A 25,416-nucleotide genomic window follows, 5' to 3' on the forward strand; every position below is an offset into this window, starting at 1 on the left:
TCACACGGCAAAGGCTAGCAAAGCTGAGACCAGGCTGTGAGAGCAGTTTCTCAGTGAGAGCCTAAGATTTGATTGAAGTCTTTCTGTGTGTCTTTCTCCCCACCTCCACCCAACATGCACACAGCTACTACCGGCTCCCCAAAACAAAAGCCCTCCCATAGCTGCCTGGGTCTGGAAGCCCACGCCCATTTGCAGAACTGCTTAGTCCAGCTATGCCCACAAAACATAAAACCTCTAACAAGCCCTGTATCTCATTAGACTTTGTATGAAGCTTTTTGTTTTTATAAACGAAACTGTTTCTAAGCACTTCAGTAATTATTTTGGCTGCACGATTTGCGTATTGGTTAATGCACTCATTGCAGATCTGTGTCTTTTATTTATTTGATAAGACCAGAACCTTGGTATGACAACATGTGGTTAACCGACTTTTTTTTTTTTTTGTGGTACGCGGGCCTCTCACTGCTGTGGCCTCTCCCATTGCAGAGCACAGGCTCTGGACGCGCAAGCTCAGTGGCCATGACTCACGGGCCCAGTCTCTCCGCGGCATGTGGGATCTTCCCGGACCGGGGCACGAACCCATGACCCCTGCATCGGCAGGCGGACTCTCAACCACTGCGCCACCAGGGAAGCCCTAACCAACTATTTTGATTAACAATGTTTGATATTTGCAGTGAGGTGGATGGACCTAGAGTGTGTCATACAGAGTGAAGGAAGTCAGAAAGAGAAAAACAAATACCGTATGCTAACACATATATATGGAATCTAAAAAAAAAAAAAGGTCTGCTGAACCTAGGGGCAGGACAGGAATAAAGACACAGACGTAGAGAACAGACTTGAGGACACAGGGAGGGGGAAGGGGAAGCTGGGATGAAGTGAGAGAGTGGCACTGACATATATACACTACCAAATGTAAAATAGATAGCTAGTGGGAAGCAGCTGCATCATACGGGGAGATCAGCTCAGTGCTTTGTGACCGCCTAGAGGGATAGGACAGGGAGAGTGGGAGGGAGAGGATATGGGGATATATGTATACATATAGCTGATTCACTTTGTTATACAGCAGAAACTAACACACCATTGTAAAGCAATTATACTCCAATAAAGATGTTAAACAAACAAACAAACAAAAAAAGTTTGAAAACAGTACTGCCTGTTGTTTAACATCTTCCATAATACACATCCCCCTGATTTTAGCTGGCTTGGCTTTCCCTTAATTTTTTCAAAGCAACTTCATATTAAAATTAGATTATCCTATTTTACACAAAGAATTCCTTGAACAATAAACATCGGTTAAAATATCTGCGCTGAAATTATGTTCAATTCTTACTCAGAACACTTGATACTTTATATATATGTAATGTCCATAAATCAAATGCATAAATCCTGTTTTACAAAAGACACCTGCAGCAGACAAGACACTTCAGCAGGAAACCAATTTTAACTGGTGAAAGAAAAGAAAGTATCTCTGGGAGAAACAAGTATACACATTTTTAGACTGCTACTATAAAAATTTCCTGAAGCATCAGCTCTGAAGAATCACTCTATTCCCTCAGGGAATTTAAGCCAACAGAATGTCCATGTCTAGATGTTTTAAGAGGAACTGGGAAATTTGATGCCTGTACAAATTCCTACAGGGGTGAATGAATGTCCAAACAATTTCTCTATTGGATCACATATCTCTAGTCCCCAGGAGAAATCTCAGAGCTTTTAGGATCAAATTAATTCCACTCTGTCACAAAAGTAACCAGTGCATGAAGGCAAAGATGGTGATAGTCATGGTCTGGGTCTGGGTCTGGGACAGCACTGGAGAGAGGTGAAAACCAATGTCATGGGGGAGAGACCGTGGTGTTAGGAATCAGCTCCAAAAGCACTGTGCTTGCTGCCCTGGCCCCGCCTTGGAATAAGACCCAATAAGAGGACAGTCTTCCCCAAGCATCTCCAAGACCTTATCCGAGGTGGCGTGAATTTCAAACATTTGATACAAAAATGTTCAAGTATAAAGGAAAAGGCAAGTTCCAATTTCACAACACATTCTAAAGCAACTCAAAAACCATCCAAAGCAGAAAGACTTCTAGACTAGGAGACATAAGACCTAAAGTCAAGTCAATGACTACCCCCTCCCATCTTTCAGCTTCTCTTTTGAGTTAACTGGGCAGAAATATAATATCTTTCCTTCCTCACAATGCTATTGTTGGACTTGAATATGACAAACCTTTCAAAACCATGAAATGCTGCACAGATTACTATATTACCCAAAGGATGGCAAATTTATAAATGATTAAATTGTAATATCAACAGTTTCCTGTCTAGGTAGCTACAGAAACAAAAAAGGATCTAGACACAATCCTTTACACAGTTTTATCCAAAGCTATGGTTTCTGCATGAGTTTAATAAATAATACAAATCATTATGACTTAGATTTGGGTCTACTTCTTCTAAACATAACATCACTCAACGAAGGCCTAGCCTTACACCGGACTCTACAGGCTAAGGAGGCAGCAGTCATACCTCTGGGTTCTATTAGTAACCAGACCATGAACTTCACACCAGCAGGGCTGTCCTCCTCAGGATCCCTGAAGACCAGCCCATCAAGCACCATGCAGAGGACAATGCTTCCAGAAGAGTCTACCTTTATAACTCCACCAGGGCACAGTTCAAGAGTTGTTTCAGTAACAAGAGAAAGAAAAGTCAACAGACAAAAAGTAAATAATTGAATAACAAACATGAGAACAAAGTATTGGGAAGGAAATGGTATGATGACTGAGATTTGCTTTGGGCCCCTCTCTCCCTCCCCTGACCCTGAACAAAGTAGGGCAGAGGGAAAGGTAGAATCAGAATCAGAGAAAGCCGATAGTTGTTAATGCTGGGTGATAAGGATATAGAGCGTGCTACTAGTCACTCCACATTTTCAAGAATTGTCATTATAAAATGTTTTTTAAGCCGTAATTTGGTATGAACCCAATTTTTGTTTTGAAAATTACACACGAACACACACAAAAAACATAAGGCACCCAGAAAAAAGAAATAAAAATAAAATAAATACATCAAAAAATCTATGTTGGGTCGTGGGATGAAACACACAACTGCTAATCAGAGAGCCAGTACTCAGAGTAAACAGAAGTTCTTTCCACCAAGCCTCAGGCATTCATCAACAGCTACTGGAGCTACCACTGCTTAATTTTTTTTTAATATTTTTAAGCTGTACAATACGATGAGTTGATATACACATACATTGTGAAACCACCATGTCTTTAATAACCTACCCACACATACAACATTCCCTGAGCAAGGTAAGACCTGACCCTGAAAGTACACCCAAATATTACCCACCCTACAGTCCCCACAGGCAGTGGGGCTTTCACGCATAGCTCTTTCCTCAAAGAACGAAAACATTTCCAGATTCTCTACGTAAAGAAACCACGTCAAGTCAACAATGAGAGAGAAAAAAAAAAAAGAGGCAGAAAGATCAAACTGTGACACGCAAGAACACCTTACATTAGATGGATGATAAAAATCTAAACACCGCATCCCATTTATTGGGAAGATACATACTAAAGCTTTATTCTGTATTTCTTTTTCTGTTCTTCCTTTTTTTTTTTTTTCTTAAACTATTTCCTCACTTGCTCTACATTTCATTTTTTTGATCCAGAGGCAGACAAGAAAGTCAGGAAATATCTGAGAAACTCCACGAATGGCAGATAAGGAGGTGGGTTAAGCAATAATACACTGTTCTAGAAATTCCCTTTGATAAAGGCACTGAGTTCTGAGACTAATTACTAGGGATAGTTACAGAGACTGTGGACCTTTTCTGATATCTGTCCCTCAACAAGAAAAAAGATTCTCTGGGCAAAATGTTTTTTATTAGTATGGACATCCACGATACAGATAACAAAATCACTGGCTGAACAGTACAGCTTACGAAGATCTTGCAGGTGAGCTGATAAAGGTCCCCCAAAACAAGGAGATTCTTTTGATCTTACATGTCCTCGGGACACTGTGTTCAGTCATCTTCCCAGAGCAAGGTACTCATTACCCAAATGTCCAGACTCTTGACCTTTGCCCCCTGAGTCATATATCTTCTCTCTACATGGACACATAAAAAGCAGGGGGAAAACGGCCATGTAAGCCAATCCTCTGGGTTAAAGGGGGAAATTATTTACATTCCATTCTCACATCCTTCCTCTCTGAAACTTTTTTTTTTTTTTGGCTGCACTGAGCAGCATGTGGGATCCTAGTTCCCTGACCAGGGATGGAACCCTGTGCCCCCTGCAGTGGAAGCGTGGAGTCTCAACCACTGGATCTCCAGGAAAGTTCCTCTCTGAATGTTTAAAAGAAGCTTGCTTTTCTTAAAAACTGGTCAGTTCCTATCTTATGGATAATATGAATCTTATGATGTTTCTCATTTTGCTGTGCCCACCAGGAATCCCTTAGCCAAATCTAAAACTGGACCGAACCTAAAGATTCAGTGCTTATATCTAACGAGTCTAAGTGTTTGTTATGTGGATCTCAAATCAAAACGTCCATCACCAGCCACGTGAATTCCTTCTTCAAGAGAGACGAGAGTCAGGGATGGGAATACGGGTGATGGCATAATGCTGGTTTTCCCCTGGCACTTCGGATGCGTTCTGTACCATAGTTTATGACACACGACAGGGCAGAATTTGTCCAGACTTGATCAAGAACCACATCCACTAAGAAACTCCTCTTGCCATTCAGTTATCCATAACTTTCAATAGTGTGAATTTTCTCGGAGGGCGTGGTCTTTCAAGAGGTCTGTACAAATTCTGGTATCAGGCACTATGAAATGGAAATCAAAATAAATCTGAGGTAATGCGAAATAAACATGAAACAGCAAAAAAAACCCAAGTTAGCTATCTACACCTTCTGCTTTAAGCATAGCTAATTTAATTTGGGGGGCAGGAAAGCAAGACAAGTTTGACCCCAACGTTCAGGCTGTTAGAGCCAAAGTTGCTTTTTTTCTAGGTTTTTGCTTTTCATTCAACACCAAATGGTTTAGCAAGTAATGATTGGTATGAATTTTTTCTGCCTAACTAAAAAGTAAAAATAATGAAGTTAATGACTGCTTCTTAAAAGTGAATCAAGTAATGAACCAAATTAACAAATCACTACATGAACTAGTTATACTTTGAGAACTAATTATTATATATAGAATAATACTGTAATCTGAACGGACTCCTTTTAGCTTTTACGTAACAGGAAGAGCCTGGCAGAAGCACTTGAGTGAGCTGGGAGTTTCGGCTCATATCTAACTCATGAGCTTATCCCTTGAATCCAGTGATATCGAGAGACAGCAAACCTTGAGTGATGGCAAACTCCATGCCCTGCTCTCTCTAGCCACGTGGCTACTTTTTTGTGATTAGATACCAAAAAATGCCTTCATGGGTTACTGTTATGATTAGTATATTGAATTTTTACAACTCGAGATGCAATTCATAGTAAAAAGCATAGTAACGGGTTGGTGGGGTCCCCTGGATACCTTCACCAATCTGGGACTAGATTAACCCCTCCCTCACAACACACTAAAGCATGTGGATGGCTAAGTAACCAGTCACTGTCACTGACTGGAATTAGCTAAGACAAGCCTGACAACTCTGTTCCCACTGGTCGACGTGCAATGCTTATCAAGACTTAAGTTACATTTGCTCTCAACTTGTTTGTGCAGCTTGCACTTGGTTCTGTTATTACATAATTTAACAAAATATTAAGTAATAAATGAAATTCGAATCTGAAAAAAAGTGACCTGTTGTTTCTATTAAACTGAATGCTTTAGAAACACCTGACAAATGAAAATAGCTAAAAATGCTGAAAAATTAGGTGTATTCGAGATAATGTTAATATTCTAAGGGGAAAACATGATTTTTCAATATCTAGACGGATTCAGTACTGAGCTGCTTGGAAAGTTTTGATATTCTGGATTTAAAGAAATAAAGACTGAACATCACCGATGGTGTGTCGTGACTATGACTTGTGAGGGAAAGACAATTATGGAACACAAAAAAGAGAACCCATATCCAAAGAAACACTCTTGACACTAAATGAAAGACTAACCGATTCTGAGCGTTGATATTTCTAAGTTTAATAAAATGTTTATGGTGGGCATGTGTCATTTTTCATTATTTCCACTCTCAAATGATTAATCATCCAACTAGGGGGTCCTAATTGTATTTGACAAAGCTTTCTCTAAGGAACTAAAACCAAGGTCTGGACTCTCCCTCTCTATTTTCTTCTTTCCTTGATAAAGAACTTGAACAAAAATGAAAGGGAGACAGTTTGCCTTAATGAAATCTCACCCCCCTTTCAGCAGTCATGTTCTCTGGAGTCTGCACTTCCCTAGGCTCTGCAAAGGAGGCTCCCAGGGCTGCCTGCCTGGTGGCCCAGGTTAAACACTGCCTCTTCTCTCTCCTTTGCATTTACAACCGCCTTTATCTCAAGTCCTAGTATGCTCAGCTAGGAGCTGAGCAAAGTAAGGCTAAGGTCAACTTACACTACAATGGTGTTTCTTTTCCCTAGGATGTTTGCATTTCAGAAGATCTATCTAGGGCTTCCCTGGTGGCGCAGTGGTGGAGAGTCCACCTGCCTGCCGATGCAGGGGACATTGGTTCGTGCCCCAGTCCAGGAAGATCCCACATGCCGCGAAGCGGCTGGGCCTTTGAGCCATGGCCGCTGAGCCTGTGCGTCCGGAGCCTGTGCTCCGCAACGGGAGAGGCCACAACAGTGAGAGGCCCGCGTACTGCAAAAATAAATAAATAAATAAATAAAATAAATCACATGCACTGACCTTTTGTTCCATTGCCTCAAGTATGTTCAATGTGACTATGGGAGCAGGATGCATCAGGCACTGATCAAAGTCTGGACAGTCATCAGAGCCTGTCTTATGACCGATAATGATGTAACCAACCTCCCTGTGAGCTACACCGAGGCCAGAGGGTACCTGGGCAGGAAGCTCCCAAGTGCTCTGGCTCAGTGTGTGGTGACCAATTCATAATGCAGCCACCTCCAAGGGAACTTCACTGTCTCCCAGTGGCGATAATTAGTGTGTGTGACCAGACCAACGGCAGAGGACTCCAGAAACACAAACGCTCCAATATAGATACTTACGCCTATAACTGACCTCAGTGGGACTTGTGGCCACATCTCGAGACATACAACATAAACCAGGGTGAATTATGTGACACTTGAGCCAGCAGTGGGAAAAATCATTAATTGTCACATTCTAAGAGCACATCTCTCTGCCTTCCTGAAAAACAGCAAGTTCTAAACCAGCCCCATTTCCCATACCTGATGTTGTAAGAGGTACTTTCAACATCAGCGGTGCCGGAGATCTTTATCAACAGCTGCCCTCTCCATCTGCACAATACCAGAAACCTCCTTAAAGGCAGGACACATATTCGTCGAGTGATTATTATCTATCAAATTCATCTATTTCTCTCAAAACTCTTCGAGGTAGGTATTTTAATCTCCGCTTTTACAAATTAAAAAAACTGGGGCTTGGAGAGCGTGTATTCCTTATTCGGGAACACCCGTGAGCTGCCACTCACGGCATGAGAACCAAATGCGGAAACTTCCATTTCCAAAGCCTCTGCTTTCCCACTCACTGTGAAGCCTCCTAGTTTTATTCTCAAGTGGTTCACACTTTTCATTTCACCTGCAAAGCATTCCTCCAAAAAGTCTACACACCACTGAAAACTTATACCACCTAATCAAAAATACCCCACAAAAGGTCCTGTATTTTCTTGAAGTTTTTTTTTTTTTTTTACAACGGTCACTGTTGATATTAGCATTTTATTTTTCATTTGCTTAGTTTCTCCAGGGCCGGCTTGGAGCCTTTCGACAAGGCACCAAGGTCTCACTTGCAGACCCGCCCTCACTGAGTGGAACTAATGACAGACACTCCTGCTTTTAGAAACTCATTCTTCAAAGTAGATTCCATTCGTCTTATTCATTTATCCTCCTGTATAAGATGTCAAAGACAAAGTCACAAATGAATTTCTGTCCGCCTTATTTAGTCAACTTGATTTATAAGCTAAAGCTAAGGATGCAAGGTGGACTGAAGTGGTGCAAAACTATTGTGCCTAAGAAATCATTTGCGAGCTTTCCTTTGACACAGCTAGGCATTTTTAAACATCCCCATTTATCTTTCATTTTGACATCCTATTTAGAAAGGTGCCATTACCAAACTACCAAAAATTTATCTGGTTGAAACTAATTAATGACATCATCAATTATTTCAGCAGTCTGCATTGAAACGAAGGCTTAATAAGCACCATGATCATTCAAAATAACAATGGCTGGTTCTCTAATGTTCTGATGTCCAATTATTTTTGCACCAAATGTTACTGAATAGTTGCAGAAGTCAAAGCTTAGCATTAGCTTTCTCAAAAATAAATCCATCTTCCTATTATAAGGGCCTTATTTCAGTAAATTCAACTTAATGGAATCAACTGCCTTCATAGAACTATGAAGAGTACACAAAGCCATTAGACACCTCATCTCAGGTCAAATGGCATGAAAAAGAGGCCAGGATCCTATTGGAAATTAAGATTTATTGCTATTTTCAGAGAACAGGACTGTAGGTCAAACCAGGAAAATACTGTACCATAATATTGCCCTTTATAGGATACCATTAAAAGGCTTTCCGCATGTATGAATAAGTACATAAATATAGATTATACGAAATTTCAGGAAATCCTTAAAATCTTCTCCGGGAAAGAACTAGTCAAATATTTTCCTTGGATTTAGGCTGAGTCATAGTTTACAGTATATGTAACGTGCTTTCATACAGTCAATTTTTGTTAACCAGAATCTTAAATTTTAAATGTTCAAATGAGAAGTCTGTTCTTTGAAGAAATTTGGAGGGATATCCATTCTTGATCTATTATTTTAAAATTGGATTTAAAAAAAATATTGTTTTAGCAACACTCCACTCACAAGAGAATGGATATAATTATCTCTGATTGGCTGGTCTAGACAGATAACCACGTGAACACAAAGAAAGAGGAAGGAGGTTGGTATCAGTGGTCTTGGTGTAAATAAGACAGTATGGGGTCTCCAGGGCTATGAGACACACTAGGATTCATGGAAATAACTTTTGTCCCAAACTACAACTACCAGGCCTCAAAAACAGCAGATAGTGTGGCCAACTTTTCTTAACCCCCAACCTTCTTTCATTTCTTTTTAAAAAGAACATGTTTTATATTCCTTACACCAGAATAACAATATTTTCAATGAACAATGAAAGACAGGATATATAACATGGGAAAAAATATTTGCAATACATATATGAAAGGACTAATTTCCCTAATTTAAAATGAGCTCATATAAGTCAATATGATAAAGACAAAGAACCCTGTAGGGAAGAGAAGGAGCAAAAAGAAAGAGGAAGGAGAAGAGGAAGAAGACAGTACACAGTAAAGCATAAGAGCAGACAATTTACAAAAAGAAATATGAATGCCCAAGGAACCTATAGAAAGATACGAAACCTGTTATTAAAGACAAGCAGGTGAAAACATAGAGGTAGCATTTTTAACTTATCAGATTGGCAAAAATGTTAAAGCCTTGTGATTTACAGTGGTGATGGGGGTGTGGGAAAGACACAACCTTGGGAAGAGAAAACCAATCTGTGTAGCCCTTCTAGAGTACAATCGGCAATTCCTACCAAAGTTAAAGATGCACGCATCCTCTGACTTAGCCATCTCACTGCTAGGAATGTAACCTACTGATATATCATCAGGAGGTTTATTTACAAAAAGGCGAACTGTAATAACTCCAGTAGGTAACTACAACTCCTCCCCACAAATACTTGGCAATTACTAAACTAGCCAGACGACAAAGGTAAAATCAATTACTACACGTCCATAATGTGGATGAAATAATGAAATCTTGTACATATCAAAGTAAATAAGGAAGATCTGTGCGTTGACGGGAAAGAGCTCTAAAAAAGTAATAGGAAAAGTAAAAAAAAAAAAAAAGGCTATAGAAAATATGTACAACTGAATCCCTTTATTATAAAATTGTAAAAAGCAGAGAGCCAGAAAGATGCAAATATATGCCCAAAACATTTTTTTTCCTGGAAAAAATAACAAAAAATGTAACAACAGTCACATCTGAGGAGAGGCTTTTACTTCTCTTTTTGTACCTTTTGATACCATTTGTATGTTAGCCATGTACACGCACTGTTTTTTATTTATTTTCAACGTCATCATGGGTTACCTGAATGTAAGATTATGGACAATTCTCTCTCTCTTTACATTTGAAATCTAATTTAAAAAAGTGTTAAAGCTATAAGCCTTTAAAACTCCTGAACCTCCCAAAATATATTTAATGAGCTAAAAGGTTTTTCAGGAGAGTTCTGAGGGAGAAAAACTAAAAATAAGAAATGAAGTAGAGAAAAAGAAGGCAGCACAGACAGATCAAGTTATCAGCTTGGGTTCAAGGTCAAGGCTGAGTACTTGTCCCTTTCTAATGTTTTAAACAAAATGATGAATTATGCATTGCATGGTGTTAGGGAGCAAGAAACTGCCCTGAAATCCAGCAGTTCAGAGCCGTGGAATGCAGAAAACAACCCAGAGGGAAAAATCTTTAAAAAGCTCTTCTGGAAGGTCTATTCTTCTAAATTCACAAGAAAGCAGTAAAGAAATGCACTAGCAAACAACCACTACACACAAATAAAACCATAACCCTATATATTGTGAAATCCTTTGGCAAATATTTATAAAGCGTCAGAGATAAATCTCAGATTGAATTACTTCATGTGCAATTACAATTCTAGGTTGTACCAAATATTTTCACAAGCATTCAACAAAAAGCCTGGGATGTCATCTGGTTGGATGGCATTTCATAAATGTAGCATGCACCAATTCCTGATTATCCAGGAATTTATCTAAGGTTTAGGAGGCAAACAATAAAAAAGAAAATGAAAGAAAGTTAATCTTCAACAGTCCCTTAGGGATAAGTCACCATATGGATAACACAGGTTATCAAACCATACAGTGTTCAAAGTCTGAGGAAAATGATTAAGTACCATCAAGGGAAAAAATAAAAACCACTCCAAAACATACACATCATGTGCTACTGCTTGGTTGAATGAAAGAAAAATAAAGGTTCTGAGAAAAGGGTGAGCTTTTTTCTCCCTGTGCCAGTTATGAATTTACTGTCTGTCTGCCATAAGTTCACCCTTTACTGCCTGATCTGCATAAATGGATCTGGGCCCCTGAGAAATTTTTTCACTTGCTCGCTTGCATGATGCTATTAACCAGTGTCAGCAAGAGATGCTGGAAAGACACTGCTGGAGGAAGGCCCCGTGCCTCCTGGTTCCGGCGCACTCCTTGGCAGCCTCCTGCCGTATGAGCAGCTTCGCTGGCACCCGTCTACTGCTTTTGTAGTGGAGTATCCCCGTCCACATCTCCCTGTGCACAGCGTTCCCCGGCATCCCAAAGGATGGATGGTGCCTTTTTAGCAAGTTCCACCAGCCTGGCACCACAGCAATTTCTCTGCCATATAGTGGGCCGCAGCCAGGAGCATCTCTCCAGCAAGGTCTGGATCGGGTATGAGGTGTGGCCTTTGCCTCAGGGGCCCAAGGGCCGGTGGTTGCTCCCTATTATCTATTATTTCTGTATTCTAGAGCTCTGTTTACTTCTTATTAGCCAGGCATCATTGCTCCAACCCCTTGTCATAGCTAATAACTCTCAATATTTAACTGCTGCCCTGTTCAAACTACTTTATGGTATCTGCCCCCCAACTGCACTGACTGACACACTCTCTTTGTCTACCAGCGTTCCTGCTGCAGGCCCCGTGGCAAACTACACAAGTGAAAGAAAGAGCAAGAATTTGCATTTTTCCATTTCTGTCCCTGGCTGCATGGCCTTAAACTACCTACATTCTCTCATCCTCAGTTTGCTCACCTCTCAAAAAAAAAAAAAAAAAAAAATGTATATATAATGTATCATTGTGTTATTTATAATATTAATGCTGTGAGGAGTAAGGTAAGCTAGCATAGGCAAACCACGAATCCAGTACCCAGCCCAGACAATTTGACATGTCTTTAGTTATCCACACCCAGCACCCTGACACATGGAGAGCTTGAGCCCAAAGCTGCCGAATACTCCATGCTCCAAAGATCAGGAGAGGTTATCCGTTCAGAAAACAAACACAGCAAAAAAAGAAAGAAAAAACCCCATACTCATACTCCTCACTTTTCAAGTTATTTTCACAATAAAATTCTAGATAACAGTCATAGAAGGGCAGAAAGTAAGAAGCACTGATTTTTCATTGTATTAAAACTTCTCCCACTTAGATGAAAATCACTTCAGGGAGAAAATCTGGTTATCCCTTGAGGATTTCCTGGTTAGATTAGACCTGGGCAATTTTAAGGTTAAATTCCACGTCATGAAAAAAAAAGACTTTTTTTGGAGTATGGTGGGAGGAAGGAAAAGAACAGTAGGGAGAGGCACTCTCTTGTAGGTTAAGGGTTGTCATCATTCCGCACCTCTCCCTCACTTTCTCACATAAACGTGGTCACCAAGTCCCACCAATTCTATTCCACAGACTTCTCCTAAATGGAACCTCTTGCTTGGAACCACTGTCGCTGCCTACACCCTGGCCTTCAGAAGGGATCACGTGGGTTATTACAATCCAGGGAGATATAAGATCCTCCCTGCCATCAAAGTTTAGTAGCTTAAAGATAGGATAACATTATTTAAACCTCCCCCCGCCCCTGCGACACCATCATGCTCCTACAGGAGACCACTCTTCCAGCCTCTGCATTCTGGTCTCCCTCAGTGACTCAAGGAACCCCAAAGTGTCAGGCTGTTTCAGGGCTCCAAGTCTTCACAGGGGCTGTGAACCTGGCCTAGAATGCCTCGTGTAGGCCCCACTCCCGTTCCCTGGCAAGTCCTGCTCACCCTAAGGCCCCTGGCAGAGGCCTCCTTGAAGACAGGATTAGTTCCACTGAAATGGACCTACATTCCAGATCTTGAGCTCCTCTAGGGCAGAGACCAGCTCATACTCGTCTTTGAACGTCTGGCCATTACAATGGAAGCAGCAGCAAGTTTACTCATGACTGGGAATGATAATACCTACCTTATGCAGCAGCTGTGAAGGAAAGAGATAAGGCCTAACCATTGTGAGCAGCTAAAGGACATAATACAGATAATGAAATATACAGGTTTAGATCAGAGCTCTCTGCAATGATTTCATGCTATGAAAAATAGCTGAAGGCTTTACATTATGATTCCTAATCATATAGCCATTCACTTGGTGAACAAACATTTATTGAATGCTTACTTTATGCTAGGTGCAAATTTACTTTTATCATAAACCATCACATGAGTCAGGACAGTAGTGGACTCAGTGCAGAAAACAGGATAATTAAACTGAATTTAAAATCTCTATGAGATTACAGATATTATTACAATATTAAAGATTACAATATTATTTTAAAATATCGGGAGAAAAAAGTCAATGATCCAAAGCTGATGGCATACCAGGAACTGATTTATTTTCTATTTCTGTATAATCAGTGTATAGTATTTTTAGTTGCCAGGGGATGTTCTTTTCAGAGGCTCCGCTTTTCCCTAGTTTGAGCCAAAATGACAAACCACAGGGATTCTGAAAAGATAGCACTCAGGATAACTGGGCTAGTCCAGACGTTTAATTATTAGACCCTAATAATCTTCCCCCAGAAGATTCCTGCCCTGGTTCCCTACCTCCAGGCCCTCCCCTCTCCCACTCATTCTTCTTACTCATGATACTACATTCCTAGGTTCCTCATCTTCCCTGCCCACTTAGAGAGGGCACTGGCTTCTACCTTTTTAATTTGGTGGCTGCAAACATATTCTTTATTTTTTAAAAAAAAAAGTGAAAGCTTTCTGTGAAAAAATCTTCCAAACAACGCACTTCAGTAAATTTTGAACCAATCTGTTAAAAACCTAAAAATGTACTCACTATGTGCCAGGGACCTGGACTACCAAGATGCGTGGAACACAGTCCCTGCCCCAAGGAGTTCACAGTCCATCTCAAGGGAGAAACATGTAATGCAATCTACTAAGTGATGTATGGAAAAGAGCATGACTGCGCACGCCTGGAGGCCAGGACGCATGAGGTCACCTTATATTGGTTGGCCAAAAAGTTCGTTCAGGTTTTCCTGTAAGATGTTACGGAAAAACCCGAATGAACTTTTTGGTGAACCCAATACATAAGAGGTGCTCAGCTCACCAGATACCAGCTGCGTTGGTCCTGGGCTGATAGATCCATCCCTTCTGGTCCCAGACTCTGCTCTGCGTTGTCACAGGGGATCAACATGCTGGATTCAACCAATGGGAGGCGCTGGCAGAAGACTGGAGAGCAGAAGCTGCCAGGGGTACTTCTCACCTTCCTGTCCCGGATCTCCTTTGTGGCTTTGGCTTTTATCTGCCCCTGAGCTCCAATAACAGCCTCCACAACTTGTCCCTCCAGCCTGAGACTAGTAATGACTTCCTGCTGGGGCTCATCTCTAGGCTTCTTCAGTGGGCTCCCTGCTGCACCATCACCTGTGGAAGGAACTTCACTAAATACCCTCTATTGTAAATAAAAGTGGCTTCTGTTTTCCTACTTAGGCCCTGACTAGCCAGTTACACTATACTGTGCTGATAATTCACTTTGACTCTCAAAAGCAGTCATGCTCCGCTGGAATTCAAAGTTGAAACTTGAGGAAAGCTAAGATTTTCAATAATAATACTAATACCTTCATTTGGCCTAAAAGAGTCAACTTTGTTAAACCCTAGAAATGTTTTGGTTTATACAGGAATTCCTTGAAAATGGATCCAATGCCTTAATACATATTTTCCTTAAGGCTGAATCACCTTCCTGGGATGAGATGATGTAAATGTTCTGTATCTGTTCTGCCCACCATGGTAACCACCAAGCATGTGTAACTCTTGAGCACCGGGATGTGGTTAGCATGACTAAGAAACAGAATGTTTAATTTAATTTTATTTAATGTGCTTAAATATCTGCAAGTGGCCAGTGGCTGCAGGACTGGACAGCAGAGGTCTAGCATATGGTCATCTCCATTGTGGGGAAGAACTCCTGCTGCGGGTGTTTCTGTGGGCATTGGCAGGGAACAGGTGGATACAGAGAGAAGCACTGTAGAACTATCAGCCCTTTTGTTCATTCTATTTACGATTTAAAAATATAACAACCCCTGGCCTACCAGATCTCCAACCACAGGAACACACAATTTACTCCGATAACTTAGTTAACAAACTTTCAGAGAATAAAGCTCCTTTGAACACAATGGTAGCTTGAGAATGAAGGTCTGGAGAAAATGTTGGCTGGTGAGAAGTGTAGGGTTCAGTCCATTAAGAGGAGGAGCTCTCTGGAATTGTAAATAACATTAGAATCTTGCTTTGTGTTCCCTATTCTTCAACCCAGTGGGAATAACCTCCTGCTTATTCCCTACTGCATTGTCCCAGTCCAATCCTTACTTTCTTTCCAAGAGGATTCTCCTAGAGTCTTCCCAGGGCCGTGTGGTTTTCACACGACATATCTCCACCTATCCCGGAACTGCTCCAATTGTAAGAGGCATTCCCTTTGATCTAGACCGGTGATGGCTAGTTTCTGGGTTACAAACATTCACTTTCACATCTCTGACCTTTATGTGGACATCATCAAAGTAAATGACATCAGGTTCTTGCTTCTCCTGAGAATTCTGCTCCCAGAAGTAAATGCTAAAGGTTTAAGAAGGTGACTCTCCCAGCCCACTAGACTGATATTATCAAACCATTGCTGAATAGCACAAAATCACTTACTATCAACAGTACTTAACTGCAGGGAATCGTTTCAGTATATCCGTGGGAATATAAAAATATTAAAAGGACAGTTTTACATGAATAGACTTTAAAAGTACCACAGCTTCCAGAACCCTAATGCCCCAAAGACTTGGCCATATTATCCTGAGAACCAAATAAAAGTATACTTCATAAATGTACAAGAATCTTAGCAATACAAAACCGTACTGAAAAATTCTACTGTGAAATGTGGGCTATGAACTGCTGTGATTGGGGACTTCCGTAATTGTTTAGTAATTTGTGCAATTTAAATGAGAATTACAGGATTAACTAGCAAAGTAGGAAGTAGTTAGTTTACATGGTAACTGTAACGATAACAATGTATTCTAGTTTGCTTTACTCATGTTTACATGAGTCACTCACAATAGACCATCACACTTCCAGCATGAATAAGCATTCCGTTACACTCATTTTTCTTCTCAACATTTTCGAAAAAGCAAAAAATATACTATCATTAGGATGGGAATCACACTCTTATGTTGCCAGTCACAACGTAAGAAAAGGTGAAGACAAGCAACAGTGGGGAAGCCAGCTAGTCCATGCAGAGTATTGCATCTTGGTGGATTTCCCACAGTCCAAGGCTGGCCCTTGAACCTTGCAATTCATAAATATGGTGATCAAGAGAGGGTTCAGGCTAACCAAACTCAGGGTGACAGTAAAGTAAAAATGTCAATTTAATACCATCATGTAGACTGGATGGTGGATGCTGATATCTGCTGATCCTGTGTCTCCTGAAAAGTATAATTCATGAGGAACCCAAATTATAATCAGAAGGATGCATCACGGGCATGGAAGGGTAATGTGTTTTGTGGCTTCCTGTATGGCCCGACACTGCACTGTGAGGTTAAGGTAGGCTCGGGGCGGGGGGGACTTCCCTGGTGGCGCAGTGGTTAAGAATCCGCCTGCCAATGCAGGGGACGCGGGTTCCAGCCCTGATGCGGGAAGGTCCCACATGCCGCGGAGCAACTAAGCCCGTGCGCCACAACCACTGAGTCTACGCCCCTAGAGCCCGTGCTGCGCAACAAGAGAAGCCACCGCAATGAGAAGCCTGCGCAACCCAATGAAGAGTAGCCCCCGCCCGCGGCAACTAGAGAAAGCCCGTGTGCAGCAACGAAGACCCAGCACAGCCAAAAATATTAAAAAAAAAAAAAAAAGGTAGGCTCAGGGGTGTTCAGTGGGGAGGGCAAGACCACAGTCTGAGTCAGGTTGGGAACCTAACCATTTGATTTCAAAAGCCCGCAGATGGCCCCACCACTGGGATAAGATCCATACGGAGACCTGCTGATACTATACGAGGGGCAGGGGACCTTCTCCCGTAGAGAGGCCAGCATGGCCTCTCCAAGTTCCAGTCTGCTAAATTCCCCTTCAAACAGATCCCTTCTCAGACTAGCATGCCAATACCTTTAACTAAGTTATAATTCTGCCCTAGAAGCCATTTAATCTCTTTACTTACTTTCTCTATCTTTGCTGTGATTCATTCATTACAGAGGTGTTTTATAGTTTCTTTGGGGGTCTTATCTTTTTATCCAAGTCAGAAAGTGGAAGGGATCTCCCTGTTGGCCCTCATGAGGGTACACACACCACATTTAGGGTAGGAGCCAACAACTCCACAGGGAGATGAAGTCTTTACGAATTTCAGGGAAGGGGGACAGACAGCTTTAAAAAAAAAAAAAAAGCAGCAGCACAGAAAACTCCAACCACAACTGATATTGAAAGAAGCATATTTTTAGAAAACCATTAAACGCCAAAAATACAAGCTAACAGACCTTAGACATGGAGAATGAGCTATCCTATTACACTCTACTTTGACATTTTAAATCTCTTTGTTCCTTTTATGTCTAAAATGTGTTGGGGCCTTCTGGTGAGACTCTAGTTTCAAAACCCAAAGAAATCTATCTTTAGATCTGTTGACTCAGCACAAGGCTAGAACTTGGATTTTGGTATTAAATACCGAAGAGTATCACCAAGCCGGTGCCCAGGGGCCTTTGTAAATCCACAGTCAGCCTTCCAACACTTTTTTTCGGCAGCTCATGGAATCTTCTAGTCTCATCCACCTCTGAGAAATCAAAATGATACATATAAGGACGTACCTAAAGTGGAGCAGTCATCTGTCAGGTCTCAAGAACTGTGGTCAATGGCACCATCTAAAATAGTGATGTATCTATCAATCCCATTTAGTTTATCATGAACCTGACTTTCAGGTTTGCTTTAATATCAAACTCTTGCCTTCTGACCCCACAGAGGTATGCAATTCTGTGTAACCAATTTGGGATTCTCCGTTAGAAGCACTGAGTTTTTGCCAAGAATGCTTACCCAGAAAATCAGGGGCAGCTTGAGACCATGAGGGTCTCGAATGCCACCTTCTATTTCTGCACAACCAGGAGAGTTAAGCAAGCTTGAACGTTAGCTTAATGAAAGCCTCCGAGCACTAACAGGGCTTAGTCTGTGTTATAAATTCTCCAAAGGGTGTTTTGATCCCCTTTGATCCATTCTACATGCAGCTGCTGCACTTCACCTTGGGGCTGCCATCGCTCTCCTGGTATGAGCCAGCCATGAACTCTCCCCACTGCTCCAGGAGGAAAAGTTTCCAGATGCCCAGAGAGAGGCAAGCTGCTGGGGGACTAACACTTCTTCCATCTGAGGGCTGAAGTCACATGTTTATGTGAGGTTTAAACAATTCAGTTCCAATGCGGTTAAGGACCATGAGAAAGAAAATTAGGAGTAGCCTCTCTTTAAAAAATCACTAACTTCCACTCTCCAACCTGAGTAAGAGCCTCTTTCTAACTCAGGGAACTTTTCATTGCTGGGTCTCTGACTGCTACCTCCTTGGGAGATGAACATTGCTACAAAACATTCTGCCTTTACAAAGTAGACAGCAGGTGGGTTGTACACACTTGGGGATCTTTCCACCCAAGCCTTATCACACACACACACACACACACACACATACACACACACACATGTAATCACACTTGTAAGTCAAATACATTAACTTTCAACTGATTTTATGGATATGCTACATACTGACATAGGTTGCCATAGCAGCAGGAAAACAGTGGGCCTTGTGGATGGACTCCAGACTTCTAGGTCCACAGCTGGTGCACAAGTGGAGGTGACAGGAAGAGTGATCACATGAGAGCTTTGCCTTATCTTTTGGGGGGAGGCTGAGAAGGTACAGAAATCACTAAGACTGCAAAGCTGACGCACTTGCACATTCAGTGGCTGGGTGTGTTGTTTACATCTTAAGGCACTGGAAAATATATTAAGAAACCGTAAATATCAAGAGTAAGATGAAAAAACAGAGCGAATTACACTGCTTAAGAACAAACATTACAAGTTTTTGTAGTGGAGCAATTCACAAACCTAGAAACTACATCCTGGCTAGTTCCAGACTAATATGACGTAGGTAACTCTTGTTTTCCATGCAACTCATCCTCTTCCTCAGATAAGCGCTTCTCACCTTGGTGCATATTATGGTCCTTACCTACAAGGCCAAATCAACACTTGCAAAGACATTCACCTCTCCTAATTTCTGAAGACAAGAAGACTTTTTGTTTTCTGTCTTTTAATATTAAGATCCAATTTCTTTATTCATCCTCTTTCCAAATCTTACATTTTAATAAGCACCACTCAATCCCATTGCCAAAAAAGTTAATTGTAACATGGCTTAGTACATACAAGGCATGAATGTAAATCTGGTAGCACAGTCCACACTCTATGAAACATGAATTGGGTTTTCACACATAAAGAAACTTGCCCCAAATCACACAGCAGGTTGAATTGGTAGGGCTGAGATTCAAGCATAGGCTTATTGGACTCTCAAACCACTGTAATATATTCCTCCCTGGAACGGAGCAAATAATATTTTAATGTGCCGCTGCTGATAAAAGGTATATGCCGTATACATGTGCAGATTTCAGAATACATTAACTCTCAAAGGCCCTTTCACAAATATACTCTTAAAGCTACTCTGTGATGTCCCTAAAGCAAAGATCAGTATTCAAACTTCACAAAGAGAAACACACATATGGAAGAGTTAAGCCAGGGTTTCTCAGCCTCAGCACTATCGACATTTGAACAGGATGATTTTTAGTTTGGGGGCTGTCCTGTGCATTGCAGGACGTTAGCAGCATCCCTGGCCTCTACCCGTCAAATGCCAGCAGCACATCTTCCCGCCCCAGCTGCATCCATCAAAACTATGTCCAAATGTCCCTTGAGGGGTAAATCACACCCCAAGGAAAGCGACTGAGTTAACTGCCTGGTTAAAGGCTATACTGATAACCAGGAAAGAATTCTACTAAATCCTAGTTTAATGGAGATTTCTCTTATACCAAGCTACAGCTCCTTAAGAGAAAGCACTTGTCAGACTGGATGAAATATCTCAGAATTCAGAATGTGACCACCTCTGCTTCACTTCACAGTATATGATCACTCTCTCTCAGCTTTTACACTAAGGTATACGTCTCCAGCGTCTTCAACCACTGTTCATATAGTTTCTAGACCCTCTCCAAAACCTGATTACTCCATTCTGGACACACACTTAAACATACACACAGAAATATGCACAACATTGCCACAGGAAGAAAAAGCAGTAGCAACAACGAAAGACTAAAAGGCGGCACATGCAATTTACAGTCAGGCTCTGTTTTTAAGCACTTCTCTTGAATAATCTAATTTGATCCTTAACATTTTCAATGGCCGTATGAGGGAAGTATTATTATCTGCATTTTATGAATGAAGAGACTGAGGCACAGAGCGCTCAAATAACCTGCCCAAGGGCAGGCTCCAAAGTCCTTGTTCTTAATCACTATCTACAGTGCTTCAAAGAACTGTGGGATTATCACCTCCTTGGTTCTAAATTCTCTGTCTCTACTAGTGTGTGTTTTGTTGTCCAGCTGTATCAAACTCCCTCATTAAGGCACACTGCGGGCACCTTATTCAAGTCTGACGTCACCCTACTGATCAGCCCTCTTCAGGTATAAGACACAAATCCACTTACCTATACTATTGTCCACCCACTTTGTCCACCTTGAGTACAGCACACACAGCCCTTTGTTAAATGTTTTTCCAGAGCAGACATGTCGTATCTATGGCATGTCCTGATATACTAGTTCAGCAACTATCGAAAAAGAAAGGTCAACTGGAGATGAGTGATGCTAGATACTGATCACCACCACGATTTTTTAAGTGGTCCCAATCTATCTTTTCAAAAATGTGATCTATTAGTCTGCTAAACAGCAACATACACTCTGCAGCTAAAGTTTCCAGAATTTACCATCTCCCCGGTTTTCAAAACCTAGGTTGTCTGGCATACTTCCTTCTCTCCATGATTTTCTCAAGATCACCCCCAAATGGTTTTATCATCACACTGGCATGTCCTTTCAACATCCTCAAGAATTCCAGTCACTTCAAGCAGCTAGGGTTTAGAGAGGTTTAAGGAGGAGGCCAAGGCATCCTTGCTTTGCTTGGGAAGCTGGGTGGGTGTTCAGTGTCATAGAGGTGGCAAAAATGATGAGGGAGGGTGTGAGCCACACTCGGTCCTGGAATAGATATTGTAGTCTGTGGTCTTCTAAGAAGGTGGCATGTTCTCTTGTATATTATATGACATCCCAACAGATGATCCAGCAGATGGACTCTCAGAATTGGCTGCCCCTGGTGAGACACACTGAGGATTTCCCGTCTAACAAGAAAAGCTTAGCGTTCAGAGTGTGCCTTTCATGACCTTACCATTCCTAACAAACAGGTTCAACATTAACCTAAGTGCTAGCAGAAATTTAAAATCATTTCACATAGCATATAAAATACTGCTGGAGTGCACTCAGACATTCAACCACTGGACGTCCACGGACCCAGCTGCTTGGTGTTACAATTAGAGAACAGCCAAGCTCTCCTTGATGAGGAGAAGAATCTGCACATCCAGAACCAGAAGGGCTTCAGGGAAGAAGGCAGGAGAAAGTCCCTCCAAATCAGCAACTATTAGGCAGCCTCAGGTATCAACAGGCTCATGTTAGTTAATATTTGAAAACCACAAGCTTCCAAAGTAAATGCATTATTCCTTGAACTTTGATATTTTGGTACTGGGGCAATGCAGAGCGTTTAAAACTCCTTAAAAATCTTCTTTGAACCCAGAACCACCTCTGGATTATTTCTCACAGAAAAATCAACACTATATTAGGAGCAATTGGGGCCACATGGGAAAAATTACAAACCTTAAATGTTACCTTGTATTATAAATTAAATTAACCAACTGTGAAATTTGGAGATTATGTAACCTTGCTGAGGCTGTTTCTTCATCACAAAACAGAAATGATAATACCTCTACCTCTCAGCATTATTGGGAAAAACAGAATGAGGTGGCAGGTGCAAAGCATCTCACTTAAATGTTCAGCTCTGTTACAACTATTAGGTAAAACTTGAATCAAAATTAAAATTTAATTATCCCTTTAGATTTTAGACATATTTTCCCATGCTCACCACCTGAGGGGGCTGTTCCAAGTACCCCAGTGGACTTAAGGCCATTTCTGTCAATATCACAGTCTGTTTCCCAAAAGAAATGGGATCCCAAGGTGTTACCTCTCACAGGAGGTGTTTGATCAGTTAAACTCAAAGCAAGCTGAGTTTACCCATTAGCCCATGAGCACAAAAACAGTGGTACTAGGAGTTCAATGTGTAACTCATTAAAAATTCTAAAAAACATTTTAATTATTCCACTTGGAAGTGATTTCTTTCTAGAGTAGTTTCCTTTATAGAGCTAAAGAAGTCAGTTGCAAAGCACTTTACTCTTTCTTTCTGTTACAGAGCTTGTCTACTGCATTAGAGTCTGTATCTTCAAAAATGAAGGAAGTGTAAAGATACTCTTCATACCTCTATAATTCATATTTGGAACTTCATAATTCAGTTTACATTTTCCTGTCATCCTTTATGCTACAGGGGAGTCTTCAGCCTGCCTTTTCAGCACAGTCAGCGTTTCTGGTGGTGATACCTGTCTGTTGCACTATGTCCTTAGTAAAACAGCAATAATCACAAGACTATGCTTCTCCTGCCCTCTACCTCCCCATCCCTCTTGGAAGAAAATAATTTGCCTGCACCATACAAACTGCTATGCATTTGCTGACTAACTTCTTACATTAAAAAGCAGTTTTAATTAAGAGCAGATTTTTAAAAGAAGCTCACTATTTCTACATAAATTTAAAAGTGACAATCAGTTCAACAGGGTCAATAGACCTTAGGTCTCCTGGTTCCCGTTACAACCTAAGTAACATCTACACATAGCAAACTCAAATAGGGGGGGGGGGGGGGAAAGCAAGTGCCATGCATTCTCTCGGTGTATTTACTTCCGCAAATTCCACAAGAGCAGTTACCTGGCCATAATAAATAGAAAGCATGGCTGTGGAGTAAACATGCCCACTCCAAATCACAGGGAGCACGTGCTTCCTTCTGGCACTGAGCGCAGATCTCACTCACCAGCTCGCTCCGAACCAGCCAAAGAAGTTGGCTGAAGGACCTTTTTGTACAGGGACTGGAATCTGAGAAAGTGAGTAGTTCCCCAAAACTGAGTAACCAAGCTGTAAATACAACCCCACTACCTCAAAAACCTCCATTAGGAAAGCCGGATAACCCCAAACCGAAACCACCCCCTGGATCCTTGGCTGTCAAAAGCACCCCGCAACATTCAGAGCATTTGTTGACGCAGCCTATCCCGATCCACTGTTTTATCAACTACCCTGTGAGCGTTCTCAGGTGTCAACAGCTATTGCCTGTTTGATCATCAAGGCGGATTTAGTAAAAACTAAGAGTCCCTTCACTTCGCTGTAGAAGGAATGGCAACGACTGCGGTACCGAGTGTCTTCTGCAAGGCAAGGGAGGCTGTTTCTCCCGGCTTTTAACCAGGTCCCACCGTCTGTGACTGCTACAACGCGTCCCCCAGAGAGCACACTAATGAAACCTAGTATCCCAGAAGGAGCAGTACTTACGGTCTCTCCTCCCAGGAGGCTAAGTCTCGGGAAACTTCCCGGGGCGCCAAGTTTGCGCGCGGCGCCGGCGCGCTCAGGGTGCGCGCTGCCCGCCCGGACGCCGGCGGAGAGGCGAAGGCGGCCGGAGGCGCGCCGACCCGCGACCCCGGCTCTTCGGGTGCGCCCGCGCCTCGGCGGGCCCTGGCCGCCTTCTCCCGCGGCCTGAGGGGTCGGAGTGCAAGGACCGCGGCGCTGAGCAGCCGACGCCCCGGCGGGCGGGCGGCGGGAGGATCCTCTCCCTCGAGCAGCTGTGAGCGGGCACGCCGGGTCCAAACCCAGAGGCTCCAGCAGGGAGGCCGCGGGTGTGGCCGGGCAGCAGAGGTTTTTTTGGAATGCGGGGTGTGGCCCTCTAACACAGCAAAAAAGAAATGAGTCAGCCCGTGTGATCCTAACCAATGAGCTTGTTCACTGTCGGTTAAGGCGGAACTTTCCTTTCTTGATTTATATGAGGCTTAGGAGCCTTTTAGACTTTTTTTTTTTAAACTTAAGCCTTTAACAACGTCAAGAAAATGGTAGATGGCCTTACAACTCTTACAAAACAAGGATTAATTTTGTTATGATAGATACTTGATCAGTGGATGTATGTTAATTTCTGTTACTTAGTAAAAGTTCTTAAGCTAGGCAGCGATCCTGGAGGTAATGAGCGTGGAATCTGGCGACAAAGCAGATTGGGATCTAACCTCCAAGATGGATCTAACCTCTGACACTGTATGATCTTGCGCGGGTTAATTATCTGCAGTGAAAGGGACAAAATGCTCACCCAACAGTTTGCTGGACATATTATATGTAATAATACATGCAAAGCATTTGGACAGTGCATGACATAGAGTGGGCACTCAAACAATGCTGTCTTGTCCCTCTGATTACTGAATCAAAATCTCCAAACCTGTAGACAAACTGGCCCATAATTTTTGTTTAAATTCTTTTCAATGTTAAAATATCCAAAGAATTTTCGAGCTGAAATAGTTCTTTGGTATTTGCATGGTCTGAGTCCCTTATTTAAGTGATAGAAAACTGAAGAAGCTTTTGGTTTAGGATTCTTGGATTTGGTGTTCCTGTTATACAAGAGAAATTTTATTAGTAGCAGGGGAAAAAAAGGCTTAAAATTGGAATGATTCCATTTATGCCACAATTAAACCAACTTTTAAAAAGTAAGAGTGATTTTGGAAATATTCATTCTATCTCGGTCACTGTACCCTAAACATCATTTTGGAATAGAAGTAATGAAAAGAAACTTAAAGTAGCTTGGAATTGGCAAATTACAGGAGACCACAGAAGTGCTAGGTCCTGAGCACCAGTTAAGAGTTGGTTACTAGTGAGGGAAGAGAGTTTTTGCAGAGGAATAATTTTTTTAAGTTACCAATTAAACTATCTTGGCTTTGGAGACAATCTCCTGAGTTTAACTTCCTCATATTTGTTTAAAACCAGTCATTCCATAGGCCAAGATTTCTTTAAAATACTCTCTAAACCAAAGATAAAATCTTAAGTGAGATCAAGGACCCTTTCTAAAATGCTATTCTTTTCTTCGAACCATCATAGAAGAATAGAAAGAACTCTGC

At 41.7% G+C, this 25,416-nt stretch overlaps 1 protein-coding gene across 12 annotated transcripts in view; it reads right to left on the minus strand.

Annotated features, from left to right (window-relative positions):
- SGMS1 (sphingomyelin synthase 1) overlaps window positions 1-25,416 on the minus strand; it is a 293,295-nt gene that overhangs the window by 70,828 nt on the left and 197,051 nt on the right. Inside the window, exon 1 of one of the 12 annotated variants that reach the window (XM_012538902.3) lies at window positions 23,819-24,166. The exons of 10 other annotated variants lie outside the window; for them this stretch is intronic. The gene's annotated coding sequence lies outside the window, so the exon portion shown is untranslated. Of the gene's footprint in view, window positions 1-2,508; window positions 4,084-23,818; window positions 24,167-25,416 lie in introns of those variants that run through there. One more of the 12 variants, XM_033415852.2, reaches the window with a different exon arrangement.

This window comes from Orcinus orca, chromosome 14, assembly GCF_937001465.1.
Source record: "Orcinus orca chromosome 14, mOrcOrc1.1, whole genome shotgun sequence".
NCBI classification, from domain to species: Eukaryota; Metazoa; Chordata; class Mammalia; order Artiodactyla; family Delphinidae; genus Orcinus; species Orcinus orca.